Here is a 19,740-nt window from a genome sequence, read left to right on the forward strand (position 1 = left end):
AAGAAATGTTTAAGAACATTTTCAAAAATACCAAACTGTTTTCCAAAGCAGTTGCCCCAGAAATGTGGGGAGGGTCTGAGTTTTTCTGCGTCCTTACGTTTGCTATTCTGTCCCTTGATTGCAGCTATCCTAGTGGTGGTGACATTTCACTGTGCTTTGATTTGCATATTCTTAATAGATATTGTGTTGAGTATATTTGCATTCTTACTGACTCTTCATGCATCTTCTCTGCTTAAATGCCTCTACCAACCTTTTTTTTTATGGTGGTGGTAGAGGTACTTGGGACTGAACACTGGGCTACAACCCTAGCCTTTTCCTTATCTTTTTAAAATTTTGAGTCAGGGTCTTGCTAAACTACAGTCCTCCTGCTTCGACCTCCCAGAGTTCAGGGATGACAGGCATGCACCAGCATGTCCAATCTTGTGTCTATTTCACTGTCAGATTATATTCTTATTATCCCAGAAGAAGTTAAAACAAGTGTGTCCCAGCTGGGAAGAAAGGTAGACAGTGGAAGTGGGGAAGCCAAATTCTTCTCCAAGAGGAGAGGAGGCTCTGTTGACTTCCAGGTCCTTTGGCCAGTGCCGGAGCTGTGCTTGCCTCTCCTCGACCCACAACTTCTGCTCTCTACCACCTTGGTGCATGGGCTTCTACTGACCAGGTGGGCTCATGCCCCTGACTCTGACGTCGCTGGTCACTACACCCTTGGCCACCTTAAGGACATGGTTGGGTTTCATCAGTTTTCTGCCTCTTCTGGTTTTCTTTGTCAGGGTCACTCTGTACCTGCCTGGCCCTCAGCCCCATGTCTCTTCTGGTAATGGCCTTGGCTCCCCTCTCTCTGAGCCTCTGGAAGAATGCAAATGACCAGCTATCTCTCCTGTGCTCCCAATCTCTTTGTGAATTTCTCTCCTCTTGCCCTTGCTTATACTATCCATTGGGGCCATTCTTGTAGCTCCCTTAGCCTGCAAAGGCTAGGTAGGTGTCCTGGAGCCCCCACTGCCCCCCGTCTAGGTGGCTCTTGGCTCTCAACTCCACTGCTTGGTTGCTGGTACCTACACTCTCCCAGTTTCTGCTGCTGCCATCTGTGAATCAAGAGCCGTGGTTCCTGCTAGGTCTTCTTGTCCTGCTGTCACCCTTTGACAACATCAAACCTTCAGAGCACAACTCCCCTGCTGTGGCCTCAGGACTTCCTATATTTTTGAATCTTGAGTGACCTTCCTTCTCTAGCTCAGAAATCAGTCATCTCCCTAAATAGCCTTATTGCCCCCAAGTGACCAATTCTGGCCACAATCTTCAATGACTCATGCCCTCCCCTCAAGGGTCCCCGACCACTAGTAACACCTTTCTCCTCCCTTCTGTCTCCTTTCTTCACTGGTATCTCAATCCAGCAGAAATGGCCAGTACCTCAATTTCTTTGCCCCACTGTCATTTCAACTCCAGAGCTGGGGAGACTCCAGTGCTTTCCTGGACTTCCGATTTTCTGAGCAACAAGCACCATGGAGAAGCTCAGACCCAGGGGAGGCTGGTGTCACCATGGTCCCCAGCTTCAGGGCCTCCAGTGCTGCCCTGAATATCTGCAATGGAGACTGACTTTCCAAAATTTCCAATATACTCTAACACCCTCCAACTTTTATGATCAGTGCTGGGTACAGAGAGAAGCCACACAGGTGAGATGATTGGGGTGGGTGCAGTGGGCACGGTGACTGCTGGTGTAGGTCAGCTGCGTGAGGGATGTCTGCACGGGGAAGGCGCAGTCACCCTGGAGGCAGAACAGCGAGCCTCATGACCAGGTCATGAGCGTGGGGCCCCAAGAAGGAACTGCTGCTGGTGCTCTTGAGCAGACAGATGGCATCAGGGTCCATAGGCCAGAAGCCGGCCCTCTGCAGATGCCGAGCCAGCTGACCTCAACCTTGGCCTTCTCGGCCTCTTCATCTGTGAGTACCAGTGGGAGCTGTGTAAGCCATCCAGCCTGTGGCAGCTCATTATAGCAGCCTGCGCGGACTGAGACGGTCGCCTGGGCTCAAGGGCTCTCTTCACAGTCAGATGAACTTGAGTTTCCAAGCCTCTCCTTCCACTGGCCATTTAAGATGTGTCTTTGTGTCTGCCTTTCCCAGACAGAAAGGAAGGACTCATCATCTTAGGACAGAATGGGACCAGACTACAGGAGACCCGGAAACAGTCATGAGTCCTGGAAGTACCAAGTGGGGGACCCCTGATTAACCAGGCCTTCTAGTTTTTCTTTTCTTTTTTCTTTTTCTTCTCTATTCTTTTATTTATTTCTTTTTTTTTTTGCAACATTAAGTTTCCTTTAATGAGCCCACCTCCCTGAGGGGTGATGGTCGCTTGAAGATCTTGCCCTGAATGAAGGTTTTGCCCAAATGTTGGAAGGCCCTATCCCAGGAAAAGTACTCTCAAACCAGCATCTGTGTCTCCTCGCTGCAAGGGTCCGGCTTCTGCCATGTGTACGACTCGTAGTCTACCTGTCAGTATGGACTCAGCAGAAAGGTCAGCTCCTGGCCTCAGAAGACTCAGACCCCTGAGATGGAGCTGCTGTTATTGGTGCCAAAGAGGATGACACTGGCAAAGGCATTCTTCCACAGTTTGTCCAGCCGCTGGAATATTCCAGTGATTTGGTTGCAACTCATGAAGGTCTGGGTGAGCTGCTCAGGGAAGCGGTACTCAGCAAACCACAGGGACCAGCCATCCTTGTCAAAGTGCTCCCAGAAGTAGGGCAGCGCCACAGACAGGGTGTCCTCACTGGAGTACTTGCACTTAAACTCATCCAACATGAAGGTGCTCTTGGGCAGGTGTGCAAAGGGCTCCTTGGCCTTGAGCTCAGCAGCCAGCGCGGGCGTACACTCATCCAGCTCCTCCTCAGGAGCTGGGGTAGCTGCCTTCTTCTCCTCTTTGTGCTCAGCCTAGGGCTTCTGCATGTCCTCCAGAGAGCTCTTCTCTTTCCGTGGGGTATCCTTGTTGGGCTGGCTTTTTGCGAATTTCTTGGCATCAAAGTGGGCCATCTTCTCACAGAGCTTCACCTCCCCAAGGACCGTGCAGAACTGGGGCTGATTAATGCAGGTGAGGAACCAGCAATTGGTGTTGGGAAAGGCCTGGTGGAAAGAAGGTTCCAAGACCTGTTTGTAGAGCCACAGCAGAGTGCAGACAACAGTAATGTCAGCCAGTGTCACTCTCTCGCCCACCAGAAAGATCCTGGTCTTCAAGTGGGCATCCAGCAGCCCCAGCACTCACTTCACCTCCTCCTCTGCATTTTCCATAGTCTGCTTGTTGTGGTGCATGATGCCCAGGGTGGGAAACACCCAGGTGCTAGCAGGAAGCACGATGTCACTGTCAGCAAAGCTCACCCACTGCACTACCTGGGCGGCAGCCTCTGGAGTTCCTCCCTGCAGCTCCTCATTGCTCACATAGTAAGCAATGACATTTGCTCTCAAACACGCAGAATCCATCATTGCCCTCCAATGCTGGAAACCTGCCAGCAGGAAATTTGTGGAGAAATTCAGGAGTGCGGTTAGTTTGGCCAAAGTGGAAGTGGCGTGGTGCAGAGAGCACACGAATCTGAGACCTGCTGTACTGAGCAGCGATGAGAGCCCTGAAGGCCCTCCAGTTTTCAGGGTACGTGTACAGGGTCCCAGCCACCATGGGATGCTGCCTTTCTTTCTTTCTTTCTTTCTTTCTTTCTTTCTTTCTTTCTTTCTTCCTTCCTTCCTTCCTTCCTTCTTTCTTCTTTCTTCTTTCTTTCTTTCTTTCTTTCTTTCTTTCTTTCTTTCTTTCTTCTTTCTTTCTTTCTTCTCTTTCTCTTTGTCATACTAGGGATTGAACTGAGGACCTTGTGCTGGCCAGGCAAGCACTTATTCTACTGAGCTATCTCGGCAGCCCTGGCCTTCTAGTTTCTGATGCTCCAGGAGAGACTGTCACCCGCGGCTGGGGCTGGCCAGTTCTGAGAGAGCAAATCCTGGCCCATAACATGTTCTGCAAATGCAGGCTGGGCTCTGCAGCACATCCAATGCAGCCACCTTCTTTCTCAGGCTGAACAACCATCGCCCTGCCTGAAGCATCCCAGGGCTGGGACCACATACCTAAGGGCAGACACCAGCACCCACCAGGTTCCTCAGACTCGCCGGCCTATACACCCTGCCCTGCCCAGCTCTTCCTGGGAGCACTGCGGTGGAGGTCCTCCTTTGCTATGGTTTAACAGTGTCTTCCCTGAAAGTACGGGTTGGTCATTTAGCCCTCAAATTCGATTAATGGGATTTGGAGGTGGGGGCCTTTGGCAGGAGTTAGGATTAGATGAGGCCTTGGTGTAGAGGCCCAGGATGACACTAGTGGCTTAGTAAGAGGAAGGAGAGAGGCCCGAGCTGGTACCTTGTGCCCTGTGCTATGCAGCGAAAAGGTGCTCACCACACGGGGGCGCCAGGCTCCCAAGCTTTACCAGCTTCCAGCACTATGTGCCACATCAACTTCTGTAGTTTATAAGTTTCTCAGTCTATGGTATTCAATCACAGCATCAGAAAGTGACTAAGCCACCCCCCGCCAGTGGGCCTTCGCTCCCGCTGCCTCTGCCAGAGACTGGTGCTCTACTGTAGGCCCTGCCGCGTGTGCAGCGCCTCCTGCAGGGCAACTTCTTTCTTCAGCGCCATTTCCATACCCCATTCACAGAGGTCCCAGGGAGCTGGGGAGGGTCTGCCCTGGAGCACCACATTTCCTCATAGGATTAAGGCTGTCCCAACCCCTGTGCTACTCGCCCCGTTCCAGCCCCTGTGCTGCTCGCCCCTGTCTACCTATGAGCGCTGTTGGGTGCTTTGAAGAGCTCCCGTGGCTGCTCCCCACCACCAAGAGTTCTGGACACAAGGGTCCCAGTGCAGGTGCTGGGTCACTCCTGCAGAGTCAGGGCCAAGAACCAGCCTGAAAGTCGGGCCCCCAAGTTGCTGGCCAAACCTTCCCCCGACCGTGCAGGTCTCCTTCCTCGGGCTTAGAACTCTGGCTCAGGGATGTACGTGGCCTCAGGGTGGAGCCTACGCTGCCCCTAGCTCCAGCCGCAGTCCCGGCCTTGCCTTGAGGGCCCAGCGGAAGCGGAAGGCACACTCGGCCGGCCCAGGCCCCCACTGCGCGTGATGCTGGTGCTGGGAGCAGATTTAGCCCAGGGTGGGCGGAGGTTGGCGCCTCCCCCGCACGGCGCTGCGTGGGAACCTAGTTAAGAGCCTTCTTCCTGCGAGGCTGCGCCTGGCAGCTGCTCCTCGGCTGCGGGACTCCGGGATGCTGCCGGCTGCTGCCCTTGAGCCCAGGCTTTCATCCTGAGGACCGGGCTCCTGTCGTAGGCCAGGGTCCACCTGGCAGGCCCTTCTTGCTCCCAGAACCGCCCGCAAAGACTCATCCTGGTTGCGCAGATAGAGGCACCCCCGCCCTGGAGCTGGGGTTCTCGGCATCAGCATCGTGCTTTGACATGTTTGGAAAGAGGAGTTGGAGGCCAGCTGTCCTTCTCTTTCCCTGCCTCTACTCTAAAGTCTGGGAAGCAAAAGTATTAGACTTCCCAATCTCTACTGACCTGAAGGGGGTCTCTTCTGGACAACATGTAGCAGAAAAGTCACTGGGGGACATAAGGCAAAATCTCACTAGGAGAAAATCCTCGGTGTTTCTCAGTCCATCATCCGTCCCCACTTCTTCCTGCCTGGAATGTGGATGGGTGTGTAGCAAGAGGGGACCAGTGTGAAAGCCGTCTCCAGATCTGGAACTGCAGGCTGAGCTCCTTAGAGTCTCAGGGGAGCCTGGGGGCGGGGCTGGAACCTTGGAGACACACACCCCTGCATTCCTTGCAGGGGGACATGAGGCTGATAAGGAACAGGACCCAGGGGAAACCCAGCCACAGGCGTCCCTCACTGTTCTGGCTACACCCCTCACCCAGGAACAACCCAGGCCTTTACAAAGGGCTGTATCTCACATGGGCAAAAATGCCTCCTTACAACGACTTCCTTCCAGAATGGCGTGAGGACATGTCCTGTCTTTGCACAACCAAGGTCCGCATAAGCCCCAAGGGCAGTTAGCATGCCCTCCATTATATTCCCTTCCAGCCAGAGCTCCTAGATTCTGCATGTGGTTCAGCTACCGTCAGCCACATAGTTGTCCTGACTCAAATGGTACCCAAGTGAGGCAGGTGTGTTATATACCCACAGTACCAGCCTAGGGTGGGAGGCTGATACAGGAAGATCACAAGTTCCAGCCCAGCCCTGGCCACTGAATAAGATCCTGTCTCAATAAAAGATGTAAAAAGAGCTGGGGTTGTGGCATAATGCAATAGCCCTGGGTTCAGTCCCCAGTACAGCAAACAACAAAAACCACAGCACCATGTGACACATCATGATCTACAACAGAGATGCAAACCCAGGGCTGAGAGACCCAGTAGGAGTGGAGCGGGACAGGTGTGTTCACAGAGGTGGTGGTGATTTTTAGGGGTAGCACTAGGAATGGAGCCCAGGGCCTTGGGCATGTTCAGAACTGCTCCACCTGTGAGCGCCATCCCCAGCAGAGAAGGCGGTGTTCGACAAAGAACAGAGGATGATTTTGCCAGGGTTGAGTGTGGGCTCAGTGGTAGCAGGTGATATGGCTTTGGGTCGTTCACAGCCATAATTTGCTACGGCCAGAGTCATATTATGATGAACAAGAGGCTACTGTAGGTAAAATTCTCTAAATAGAAATTTATTATTTTGAGTCTACAGGTGGAAAGATTGAGTCTCAGAGGAATTAGGGGACCCCACCCCACCCCGGGGAGTGGGCACAGCAGTATTGAGTCCCACTGAGTTGCTGTGCATCCCTGGACAGCTTGCCTAAATTCCTGCGCCCCGAGGGTTCTGGACGCTTGTGCCATTTAAAACACAGAGAGCACCAAGATGTGTTGGCAGCACGTTCCAGAGTCTCTGAGTCAAGTGCCTTCCTCCACTGTGCTGCCCAGGCCACTGGGGATGCCCAGCCCATCGCGGCCTCTGCCTGCACAGGATGTGCAGGGAAGCAGCGTTCTCACCGGGCTCATGCGGCCGGGTGCAAGAGGCTGCTGGTGTGTCCAGTGAGAGAGCAAATGCTGGTGGGCTCCAGTCCTGTCCCTCCCTCTGAGCCCACGTGCTCAGCCCCTCCGCTGAGGGACTTAATGAAATGTCAAAGCCTCATCTGTGTGGAAGGCTGCATCGAGATATCCATTCTGCTTGGAGGGTGGGAGCCGAGGGAGATGAAGACAGGAGGAGAAAGGGCACTCCTCTGCGACAGGGTGGGTGAGCTCTGTCATCGGAGCGGTGGCCCCAGGGACCCCCACCCCTCCACCCCAGCTCTGGGGCTGGTTCTTGTCTGACTGACTCCTCCGGATTCTGTGAATGGCGCTGCTACCTCTCTGTCAACCACTGAGGTCAAAAGATAGCTGGACTATTAGCAGGCAGGAGGAGGGAATACAAAGGAGGCTGATGAGGAGGGCTGGGGGTGTGAAATCCATTACAGTGCATGCATGCTTGAAGACACCACCTTGAAGCCCACCACTCTGCAGCATATAGAGGCACCAATAAAGCTGTATTTTTAAAAAAATTACAATTCTCCAAATACAGCTGATCTTTCTGCCCTATGATTTATGTTTCTAAGAGTGAGTTCTTAAAGGAGAAAGGCCAACTAAGCTCCAGGCCCTTTGGGGAGCCGAGCATTCCCATCCTGTCCCCTTATACAGCACTATATAGGACTCAGGCCAATAATTCACACTGGAAACCGCAGTTATTCACAGAGCCCCATTTTGCTAGGGTGTTGTCTCGTTCATTCTCTAATGGGGAATTATCCCCAAGGTTATGCCACTGTAGCTGCTTTGGGAAGCCTCATCTTGTGACACCCCTTCTCTGGTCATTCCCCGTCCCTGTGAGGTCCCAAGACCAGGCCATCTGGACTCCCATCGGCCTGTGCTCTCGCCCTCACCAGGGGTCAGGTTCACAGAGCTCTGCTTCTCCTCCATCACCAGCACCCCGGCAGCTCTCTCCCCACTACACTTCCTCCTTACTCATTGGTGCCTCCTAACCCACACAACAACCTCGTGGTATACCCAGACCCTGGTTGGTAGGGCTCGCCTCTCTCCCTAGGTAAATATTCACCCCGGGGCTGACCCAAGCCCAAGGGGAGGTCAGTGGGTGTGGGCTGGAAAGATGTGCGGAACTGGCCCTCACGTGACTACCTGGAAAGCTTCCCAAAGTTCAGCTCGCTGAGGACTTGGAGCTTCAACACCACTTGTGACCTGGCATTGCCAAGCTTGCTCTCATCAGCTTGTCCAGCACCCTGTACCCCATGGGGGACCACGCATTGCTGGTCTCCGACATGATCCTTGCCTCTTCTCCTGTGTGCCCCTATATGTTCTGATTTCTTCACCCCCCCCCCCAGCCCTCCCACTCTCCAAGCCACATGTCACCAAGGAAAGCTTACTTGAATTCCCTTCAGCCAGAGACAGTGGCCTCTTTCTCTCGGGCCTCATTTTCACTTGTACCTCTGCCAGGACACGCACCCTATGCTGCTAGAGATTGGTGACACAGGGACTTCGCTTGGCCCTTCTTATTAGATGACTTTTTCAAAGTCAGGAGGTTTTTTTAACCATGAAAGGCATCACATTGCATAAGGTACTTAGAGGTATCATGAATTTACCCTTCCTTCGTTTTTTTTGGGGGGGTTGTCTATTTTGAGAGAGAGTTTTGCTACACAGTTTTGCTATGTAGGCCCAGCTACAAACCCACTATGTAATCCAGGCTGGCCTCAAGTTCATGGCTGTCTTCCTGCCTCAGTCTCCCCAGTGCTGGGACTGTAGGAGTGTGCCACTATACCATTCACTGTTAAAGGTGAAATGAATTTATCCATTTCCCCTGTGGGCATAAGACTTTGTTAGCTCATATTTTCAAGAAGAGGACAGAAGCTTTTCTGGCCCTAGTCCTGGCCAAGTCCACGGTGCTGCTGGCCCGGACACCACACTATGCGTCCTTCACTGTGGCCTCTCAGCCTCCCTGCCTCCCATAAAGCCAAGAGCAGCTCTCCTGTCTACTCTCAAGAGTGCCCATTGAATGCACTGGTTGGGGGTCCAGCAAGTTTGGTGTTTGCCTAGAAGCTAGGCCTGGGCCCCAGTGGATGCAGGAAGCCTTTCTTGGTGGCCAGGTCACCTGGTGAGGCTGGGTGCTAGGTGGCAGCTGGGCCTCCTCTGCTGTGGGCCTGAGCCCACAGTCTCCAGGGCCCCTAGTGTGAAGGAATTTGAGTTCTAACTTTAGGTGGCTCCGTGGCTGATGGCTGTGTTTGTGAATATCTCATTCCTACTTTGGTTGCCCAGCTGGTGGGAACAGAACGGGTAGTCATGGGACTGTCATCATGTGCTGTCCAGGTTAACATGTAGCATTTCTATTACTATTAACAGACTTTCTGCTCCTCACTCCATCTGTTCCCTGAAATAATTGCAGTTGTACAGACCATGCCTTCGCTACAGGCAAGCTCTGGGGAAGAGGATAGTGCTTTTATGAGGAAAAAAAAAGTGTTAAAAAATAACAGCAAACACGAGAAGCGAGTGGGAATGGAGCTAGCAGCAGGTTCCAGTTTCTCTCAGATTCCGGCCTGCAAAGGTGGCGTTTTTCACACTCGTTTGAGGTGACCAGGCCCAGCTAGATGGGGGTGAATGGTGGGGCTGGTGGCTCAGCCTTTTGGAGGTGGTGTTGGTCACCAGAGGGTTGGGCCCAATGAATTGGGTAGACCCTTGGGCAGGACACCCAACAGGAGGTGCCAGGAAGGGATAGAGGCTTCCGCAAGATGACAGTATCAATGTTATGGTGATGTTCCATTCAGGGTGCTGGGCAGGGAGGAGGTCATAGGAAATTCCCAGGAAGCAGGAAGGTTCCTTGGTTACACCTGGGCCTCTGTTCTTCCCTGTATGAAACAGGGAAGGTTGATCTCCATGACCCTCTTTCTTGAAAAGCTGTTAGAATGGATGTGTTACTGCAAAATGTTTAGAATGTTTTTGAGGGCGAGGAGGGCTCCAAAGGATGATTGGAACTTCCTGTGTGAAATCTAGTCATGACACAAAATCTTGAAGCAAATACTGGTGAGTCTGACCTACTTGAATTTATAAACCTGCTGTGGAGGCTCTGTCATCCCATGATGAGTTCCACTGTCTGTCCTTCCGACTTGTTCTAGAACCTTCTCTGCTACCACCCACCTCATTCATGTGAGGCACCCAAGTTGGAGTGGTGCATCTTATCTGATGAGGCTGAAGATGGTGGGCCCAGCCCCTGGCCCAGCTCTACTGGGCGTGGCTGAGGAGGAAGACACTTCTCAGCCCCTGAAGAGGGACTGAGAAAAGAAACAAGTGAAGAGATGCAGTCACGTGCCTCGTAAGGCTTCTTCCAATTTCAACGGAGTGTTTTCATTTCAAAGAAACCCACAGAATTCCACTGGCCGGCTGTAAATAAGACACTGGTTGAGGGAAATATTTTGTGTGTGAGAGACACTGTACCATTCTCTAAAGCCATTAAAAGACTACAAACAAGGGCTGGGGAGATGGCTCAGTGGAATAAGCACTTCCCTGGCAAGCACAAGGGCTTGAGTTCAATCCCTGGTTCCGCAAAAAAACCCAAAACAAACAAACAAAAAAACTATGTATAGTAAAAGATTACAAACAAAAATTTTGGAAAACCTCAGAGAATCAGAGGTTTGTGAATGGGGATGAGCACATTGCAAAACCATTTTAGATACTAGATTTCACCTTTTTCGCTCTGCTTTCCCCAAAAGCTGCTTAGAATGTTCTAGATCTTTATAACTGGGTTTGGCAAGTTACGGGAACTGGCGGCCTTTTACAGAGTGTGGACAAAAATGTTCTCCTCTTTGCTCAAAGTCCTGAAAGAACCTTGTTCTCTCATTAAGGAAATGGGCAGGGGAGTGGACAAACTCTGTCAGTTGACAAAGTTTGGAATCCCAGTGTCTCTGGGAAAACCCACCTGTTCCCCTTTGCCAAAGGCTGGCTTGGGAAGAACATGAAGCTGTCCCGTAAGGTAATGTTTGTGTTAACGATCAGTTACATTGGGCTGGCAAGATAGCTCAGTGCTCTAAAGTGCCCCTTAGGCAAAACTTAGGCAGGCGCAGGGAACTTGTTTGATCCCTGGCATGCTTGCCAGCCCTGCCCTCAAGGCGGGCTAAGCCAGCCAAAAAGAAAGGCCAGTTACATTAGGTTGGTTTTGGTGTGTTCCCTTCCACCTGTACCTCCGCTGTGACCCTCAGATGGTGCTCAGTATCCTCGACAGAGGACATCCACTTGCTGAATAATAATGAAGCCGAAATGTTCCTTTTGGCATTCGACACCATCACACTGTAACCACAGGCACACACTTGAGGTTACACTGGTGCAGACAGGCCGGCTATGCCACCAACTGTGTAAAAGTGTGGTGCAAACAATTAAGTACTCTTCCTAATACTTGATGCTAATGACTGTGATACTCTAATATGGTTGTGCACTTTTTATCACCACCTTAGAATGTACCCCTTATAAAAAAAAAAAGCTGACTGTAAGCTGCACACCGTCGTGCCAGCAGCAGCCTCAGCAGATCTCGTTCATGTTCCTCCCCTGTCCCTCCCCCTGTCCTTCTCCTTATTTCAGGAAGACCTTTATTCCCCATAGCTGGGTGCCCCAGCCTGGAGATGCTGCGGTACCAGGTGGGCGGGTGGGGTGGGGACAGAACACTCCTATTCTAACGCTCATTCACCAAATCCTTCAATATGTTGTCCTCAGAGGGAGGTTGCATCAGATAACAAACGGGAAAGAACAGGTACAACTTGATCTTCCCAGCGGGCGGGGAAGCCAGGTTTATTATCTCTCAATTGCAGGAGGTCACTTGGAGTAAGTGACCACGTCTGTCGGCGTGAGCACACTGGATGACGTTCACACAATGACAGAAACACCTAATGACACAGTTATGGCTTATATCTAGTTGTCCCCTAGGACCTCACGGTCTCAGAGGCAGGACCTCTGGAAGGTGACTGGACAACTGGCGCAGACTGCTGATTTGTGGTAGGCTGGAGCCTAGTTAGGAAGGGGTGTGGCCTGGAAGCGTTTATGTCCCAAGCCAGCTCTTGTCCTTGTCCTCCTGCGTCTGTCTGCAATGCACTGAGCAGCCTCTCTCCCGCTTTGCCCCTCTACCATGCTGCCTGGCCAGGAGCCAGCCAGCAATGGACTGAAACCTCTACCTACTGCGAGGCAACATCAGCCTCTCCTCTGTTAAATTACAGGGGTTGAGGAATGTGTCTCAGTGACAAAAAAGTGACTGAGAAAGACACATTTCTCAGAACATGTCCCTGTCACCGAGTGACACATAACTACTTCACCACCGTCTGACATGCTAGAGCTGCACAGTGTGCATGAATGAAACGCAGCGAGCCATTCTCAAGAGTCAGAAAGTTCACAGCCTAGGAAAGGCTTTCTTGTGGATAACAAACCTGTAGGTATGAACTGATGTAATCAGTAATACAAGATTACCAAACAAATAAAAGCTACCAGGGATTGAACCTATGTATACCATGTCACAAACACTTCATATTCTTGGCCTTTTTTTTTTTTTTTCTTTTTTTTTTTGAGTCAGAATTTGTCTATGTAGTTCAGATTGGCCTTGAACTCACTTTGTAGCCCAGGCTGGCCTAAACTCTCAGCTACCCTCCTGCCTCAGCCTCCCCAGTGCTGGGATCACAGGTGTGCCCCAGCATGCCCAGCCTTCCTTCACCTTGTTTAGTTCCACCGCCAGCATTCCAGTTCAGCACCATTATTTCCATTATCATTTTACATTTTCTGAGACAGGGTCTCCCTGTGTAGTTCAGACTGGCCTTGAACTCACTGTAGAACCCAAGCTGATCTCAAACTCATGGTGATCCTCCTGCCTCAGCCTCCCAAGTACTGGGGTTACAGGCATGTGCCACCATGCCCAGCTTATCAGACTATTTTATTATTTTTTAAATGTATTTGATACAGGGTCTACAGTGTCTCACTATGTAGATTGGACTCATAGCGATTCTCGTTCTCGCCTCCCAAGCTCTGGGATTACTGGTGCACACCACTATGCCAGTGTCAATCACTGTCTCAACACACCCCAGGGGCAGGGCCAACATGGCACACCAGGGATCCCCGGCCACTGTGCTCTGCCTAAGCAGGCGTTTTAGTCTGCTGAGCTATCAGGCCTGCCCTTCATCACCCTATAAGAAAACTGTGGCTTGGAAGGTTGAGGGACTTGGCCAGGGCTCATGATCAGTAAGTGGCTGTGGAGAAAATCCTACCCATTCTGCCTTCCCGTGGAGCCAGCTCTTGGGAGGGCAGGAGACAGTGTTTCTGTGCAGGGCACTTGGTGAGCAAAAATAAATCCACGTACCACCTTTGTGCTGAGCCATCATGGGCTTGTCCTGCCCTGGTGCTGTCTTCGATATCCCTGCCTCAGGAAGGGCCACCTACCAGGGCACAAGTAAGATGCAGGAGTAAGAGGCCCTCGAGGTACGTGGAAGACAGGTGTGGTCCAAGGAGCTCCCAGCCCTGCTGCGCCACTGTTCAGGCTCAAGTCTGGTCAGCAAAGCCCTCAAGGTGGAACTGGAGAGCGCTCCCAGCAATCACAGGGGAAACAGTTCGTGAAGCTAGCAGGGACTGCTGACTTACACAGTGGGAAGCTAGTGGCCTAATGCCTCCTCCCTAGAAGCAAGACAGGCTAGAAAAAGAAATGGCTCTGTAAGAGGTGTGGGGGATGGGCTCCCAATAGATCCTTGGGTGGATGGTGACTTTTAGGAGAGCAGAGAGGAGAATCAGGGCCATGACAAACTCTTAGGGGGGTAGCCCGGGGCAGCATTCCTGACTGGATAGACTAGGGTTTCTTGGGGCCAGGAGTGTCAACTCAGACACACCTGTCAGGCTGAAGGAGCTAGGAAATATCATGCATATACCCAGAATCCATGGAATATGGCTTACAAGAAGCAGCTCCTAGCTGGGTAGGGTGGAGCACACCTGTAATCCCAGTACTTGGGAGGCTGAAGCAGGAAAATCCCTATGAGTTTGAGGCCAGCCTGGTCTACATAATGAGTTCAGAGCCAGCCTGGAGGACATAGTGATACTGTGTCTCAAAACAAGCAACACAGTAGTTCCTGGTTCCTAAAAAATGTAGGATCCCTGCCTTCAGATGTCATCAGGGATAGCCTAAACATTCTGAAGACCCATCATATAGAGCCTCGGAAAGCTGTTGCTATGACGACACATGCCTGTCCTCAGGCTGGGATCCACTGAAAGTGTGCCCATGGATGTTTTGACTTTAGAAGCAGGGTGGGCTTTGCGGTGTACAACCTGCACAACTGCTCAGGGCCCTGTACCGGGCTTGGCTTAATGCTCTGCTGTCATCGTTTTGAAAGTTTTGAACTAGGGGCCCTGCATTTTCGCTTTATACTGGGGCCCCACAAACCCACCAATGATGTAGTTGGTCCTGGATAGGAGCTACTGAGGTGGGGGAATAATCGCGCGTGTCAATGGAGGGCAAGGAGAAAGTCCACTCGAGGCAGCTCATCTCAATGAAACCAGGCAATGGAGCGTGTATGGAGCGGACAGTTTCCTAGGTAACTGGTTGCTCCATCTAAGTGTCACGCACATGCTCTGCTGAAAACATTCCCTGATGGCAGGGACGCAAAGGAGAGAAACCAGGCCCCGGCAGTGCGCAGACACCCCAACAGTGGTCAGTGACTTGCTGACCAACCCATGACGGAGGGCACCTAGAAAACCCCAACATCACCTAGGAAAGCGAAGAACACATCCCTTATAGTTTAGATGGAGAATGTGCTCCTACCCCGCATGAGCTCAGAGGCTCGGCTTTCGGAAGGTCACTGAACCACGGAACCCGCCACAGCTGGCTTCCGGTTGGGAGGAGGGCGCTGACTGGTGAGGCGTGGTGGGGCGTGGCCTGGAAGGGCACAAGTCCTTCTCTGGCTGCACTGTTGGCTCTGCTTTCTGGCTGGCCTGCTGAGCTGCTTTCCGCGGCCGGACTTTGCAACATGTGTTTCCTGCTTTGGAGCCGGTGGTGACCATGCACTGAAACTTTTAAAGCTGTGCACCAAAATGAACCGCTCCTCCTGCTCTGTTCAGGTTGGCTTGTCAGGTGTTCTGTCCCAGCAAGGAAAGAGTCATCAATCAGTGCCCCATCCAGTGTGTCTCCAGCCAGTCTTTGGGGATTGAGTGTCTGCATAGCTAGTTTTCCGGATTTCTTTTCTTGTTCTGTTCTTGTTTGTTTTGTTTTGTTTTGTTTTGTGTTTTGTATTTTAGGGAAGTGTCTACAGGGTGTGCAGGGTCTCACTGCTAGATCGACTTGTAGTAATCTGCCTGTTTACAGCTTCCCAAGAGCTCGAGCCACCACGCCCAGTCTCAATTGCTGTCCCAGCGTGCCCCAGGGGTGGGGCCAGCAGGGCAGGCCTGGGGATCAAACCCCCGGTCCATGCGCCTGCTGGCAGGCGCTTTAATCCACTGAGCTGTTTGGCCGGCTCTACTTTTTTTTTTTTTTTTGTGGTACGGAGAGATTGAATTCAGGACCTTGAGCTTGCTAGGCAGGCACTTATTTTACTGAGCTTCTCCCCTGCATTTTTTTCCCCTTTCTTTCTTTCTTTCTTTCTTTCTTTCTTTCTTTCTTTCTTTCTTTCTTTCTTTCTTTCTTTTTTATTTTTAAGACAGGGTCTCCTTAGGTAGTTCATGCTGACCTCAAACTCACAGAGATCTTCCTGTGTCAATCGCCCAAGATGGGATTACAGGTGTGTGCCACCATACTTGGCGCAGAATCATTCTTAAGTGAAGATTTCATGGCTTGTGATGGGGCTGCTCCTGAGTTCTCTGAGAAGCCTGAAGAGCTTAGATTCTGAATCAGAGATAAAGACAGTATTATGGAAGAGGAGGGAACAAAGAAGGGACGCAGGCCAGGCTGCCCCTCTTGGCTCTCACTCCACCAGGACATCTCTAACTTTCCTCTTGGGGGTCCTGTGTCTACAACAAGGTCTCAAAAGCCCTTCTTTGAGCCAGCAGAGGTGCTGGCTCTTGGCAGAGTTCTCCCTGTTGAGTTTGGGGTAGCACAACTTAGTAGGGAAATAGTTAACCAGAGTGCCCTGATGGACCCAGAAATAATTACAGAAGGGAAATCTAAATCCTCCGGACATTTATCCAACCACAAACTGGCACTTCTGAGCTGAGAGACAAGTGACTGTAACTTAGGAGATGACTTTGCCACAGAGAAATCAGCCCAGCACAGGCTTGGCTCAGAGAGAAAATTTCCAGGATCCTACTAAATTTCCCATTCACGTAGCTGACTGTACTCTACCACCTCTTGGGAGAATTGGTCCTGATGGGAATCTATGGCTGCGGGTGTACATGGAGAGATGTCCCTGCCAGGAGGCCAGTGAGTCTGGGACCTGACCCTCACCCCCTCCCTGCTTTTATCCCTTAGTTCTTAGTTGATTGGACCATGATGAGCACATGACCTGGGGCCGCTAGTCCATAAACCAGCTGGCCTGAGGAAAGCTGGCCTCTACCTAGCCTCAGCACTTTGTGTGGACGACCACCTGCGTGACTCTCCTTGAAAGAAGAGCATTGTCTCCATTTTGGCTGTGCCTGACCCTATATCCATGTATTAACAGGTACAGAGCTGGCTAGGACTTTTCCTTCTCCTTTCAATTGGCTTTAAGTGATGCATATTGGTCTAGCCAAGGTGCTGGTGGCAGTCTTTGAAGATGGCACATGTGTGTCCCTGATAACCCACACCTGCTGTTCATTAATATGAGCTGGATCGAGACAGGACAAAGAGCCACTGCTCCACGCTGTCAGCTGGGATTGAGCCCCGAGATAGAGGCTGTGACTTCCTGGGGTTTGAAAGATTACACATCAGAGCTGAAGCACCTGACCCCAAAACATTAGATACTATCTCAATTGTATAATAAAAATCACTTTTTCTGCATAGCTCAGGCCTCCTACCTAGCCCAGCTTGCAGTACTCACCTATTTCCTGCAATTCTCAGTCATTTATCTCTCAGCCATTCCTCCTTCATGACTGAATAAAACCTGGGTTCGGCCCTGGGTCGAGGCCTTTGTTCCAGACAGCCATCACCATGGCTGGACTTAGGACCCCTTGGCTCCCTATAATTATAAATATGCTTTAGTGTCTTTATTTTTGCCAGGGTTGCACCAGGAGTGGTAGATTGGAATTAACTTGGTGGGATTCCAATATCTTTGGGATTACAAATATAAATTTCTTGGACCGAGACAGGACCAAAAAGAGCTCACTACACTTTGGACCAGGGCCCATTAGCAAGGGGGTGGCACAGGTCAGTGTCACTATAGTCCAAATCTCTGTACTGGTGAGTGTCACAAGGAGCCACAGCACCCTGGAGAGGATGCAGGATTGGAGGAAGGGGGACGGACGTCAGTCCCCAGAGCCCTCTCTGGCCTTCCACTCCCAGCCTGCCCTCCCCCGCAGCTGTCCCTGCCTGGGAGGGCAGAAGCAGGCTCTGTGGAGAAGTGTGGAGAGACACAGGTCTCCTGAAGCCCTGGCACTCTGCAGGGCCGCATGGTTTGCAAGGCTGCTTGGCGCTGCACCCAGCTCTGCGGCCTGTTGGGAGGAACGCCTAGCCGTCAACAGGCATAGAAGCCCATCCTAAATGTCAGCTTCTTCCGCCCAGACTCCTCCTGCCTTGTGCCTGCAAGGCATCTCTCACCTCCTAGACCACAGTCAGATGTGGTTTTTTTGAAATCTGTCCTCAAACAGACCTTGCACTTCTCTGGGCAAGCTGCTGTGTTATCCTCAGGAGCTGGTGCAGAGCCTGGCCTGGTAGGAAGGAGCCTGCAGGTGCACATTGAAGGCGGGACAGGCCTGGCAAGGCCTGGGGACGTGGGGCTCTGGGTCTAGCACTCTAATTCTCTTTGCTGGACAGCTGGGATGGCAGAGGCTGGAAAAGAGACCGACGCTTCTGAAAGGGTAGACAGCTGTGGCGTGGCTTGCGGATCCAGCGCTGGCCTGCCATGTATGACATCCCAGGATTCCGTTCTCAGGATCACGAAAACAAGAAAGATGCAGAAAAGCTAGAGGGGATTCCTCTGAGAAGAGCTCAGTGCCCTTCTCCCATGGGAGCCCACCTCTATGTGGGCACTGGAGAGCGCCTCCTGCCTCTGAGAGACGCTTTGCACGCCTGTGCACTTGGAGCAGGGAGCCTGGCGAGCAGCCTAGCTCAGTGCCACCTGGAGGTGCCCAGTCTGGAATTCTGGCCCCATGCGGCCAGGGTAGTCCCTTACCCTCTCTGTGCCAACCTGCAGAGTGGAAGCCGTGAGCTAGAATTCCTGGGACTGAGGAGCACTGCTTTTAAACGTGCCGGGCCTGGATTAGAAGAGACTGGCAACCTTTGTGAAGCCAGCATGTGACTTCATCACTCCTCTGTGAGAAGGCCTGTCCAGTTTCCCGCACCCTGGTCCACCTTCTCTTCTAACTGCTGGGCCAGGGCGCCTGGTTCTCCTGGTACCCCCAGCCCCCACAGCCCTTCCACTTCTGGGGGAGGGGAAGGGGAGAGCAGCCAGAGCCCAGACCTGTTCCCTGAGCCCCTGCCATCACAAGCGGTGCCGCCTGCTACTCTGGAAAAGCAGGGTGTCTGAGCCTGGGGTTGCGATTATCTGCCTGTATCCACATGGCATGAAAATGATCATCTTGCTCTGGAGCAGGGGGGATCTGGTGAGATATCCTGGGACACGCATCTGTCTTGGGGTCAGGCTGAGCAGATGTAGCAGGAGCCGGAGGACGACGGAGAGTACCAAGGTGACATGAGGGAGGCCTGGGCCTCAGGATTAAATAGCATCATTCTTGAGCTCCTAGTTCCAGCATGCAAGAGGCTGAGTCAGGAGGATGTTGAGTTTGACATGAGCTTGAACATATTATATAGTGAGTCCCTGTCTTAGGAAAAGGAGCATCACTCTGTCACTGGGGCTGTCCCTCTGGGGCAGAGAAGGGATTGGGGTAGAGGTGAGATTCCTTTGCCCTCACAAGGTGGCCCTAGCCCTTTACAGAGTTCCCTCTTATAAAACCTGAGAAAAGGTCTCAGCCTGTTTCTCTCTGTCTGTCTGTCTATGTTCCTGTCTGTCTGTTTCTCTCTCTCTCTCTCTCTCTCTCTCTCTCTGCTCTCCCTGTAAATCCTCACTTTCTAGAGATTTTATGGGGCCCAACTGGGATAGGGCCCAGCTGTGAGCTGGGAAGATCCTGAGGGAGAGGTAGCCTGGGGTGGGGTTTAGCGCCAGCTCCCACACTCACTACTGGGGTGTGTTGGTGTGACCTGGTTGGCAGGAGAGGTAGGATGTCCCCCCTACCCCTCACAAGTTTTCCTTCAAAGGCGACAGCAGAGGCTCAGGCCAGCCCCGGGCGCGCCTCTTTCCTGTCCGGTTCCATTGCTGCAGGGAACACAGTCGGGGGAGCTCTGGTGCTGCCACCAGAAGGGCCCCTGGCCACCCTAGCTCAGATGTGGAGTTGGCCAAAGTGGCTGCTGGCAACTTGGATGCTGAGCCCGCCGCCCTCAGTGACGGTGATTGCTGAACTTTGTGAGCCAACACCTCGAAGAGCTAAAGTGACTTTAAATGCCTAAACATTTTAAAACAAACCCTACAACACAGGGCTTTTAATCCTTTTTTTTTCTTTCACCCTCAGTGCTAAAGCTCTTTCTGTCTCCCCTTGCC

The 19,740-nt window shown here is 52.0% G+C and overlaps 1 protein-coding gene and 1 pseudogene across 1 annotated transcript in view; both read right to left on the bottom strand.

Annotated features, from left to right (window-relative positions):
• Positions 1–19,740, bottom strand: part of Pebp4 (phosphatidylethanolamine binding protein 4) — a 201,444-nt gene that overhangs the window by 104,069 nt on the left and 77,635 nt on the right. The window lies entirely within an intron of this gene.
• On the bottom strand, positions 1,634–3,651 carry LOC105742091 (annotated as a pseudogene).

The sequence above is a fragment of the Octodon degus genome, unplaced genomic scaffold (assembly GCF_000260255.1).
Source record: "Octodon degus isolate 3935 unplaced genomic scaffold, OctDeg1.0 scaffold00036, whole genome shotgun sequence".
Classification (NCBI taxonomy): Eukaryota; Metazoa; Chordata; class Mammalia; order Rodentia; family Octodontidae; genus Octodon; species Octodon degus.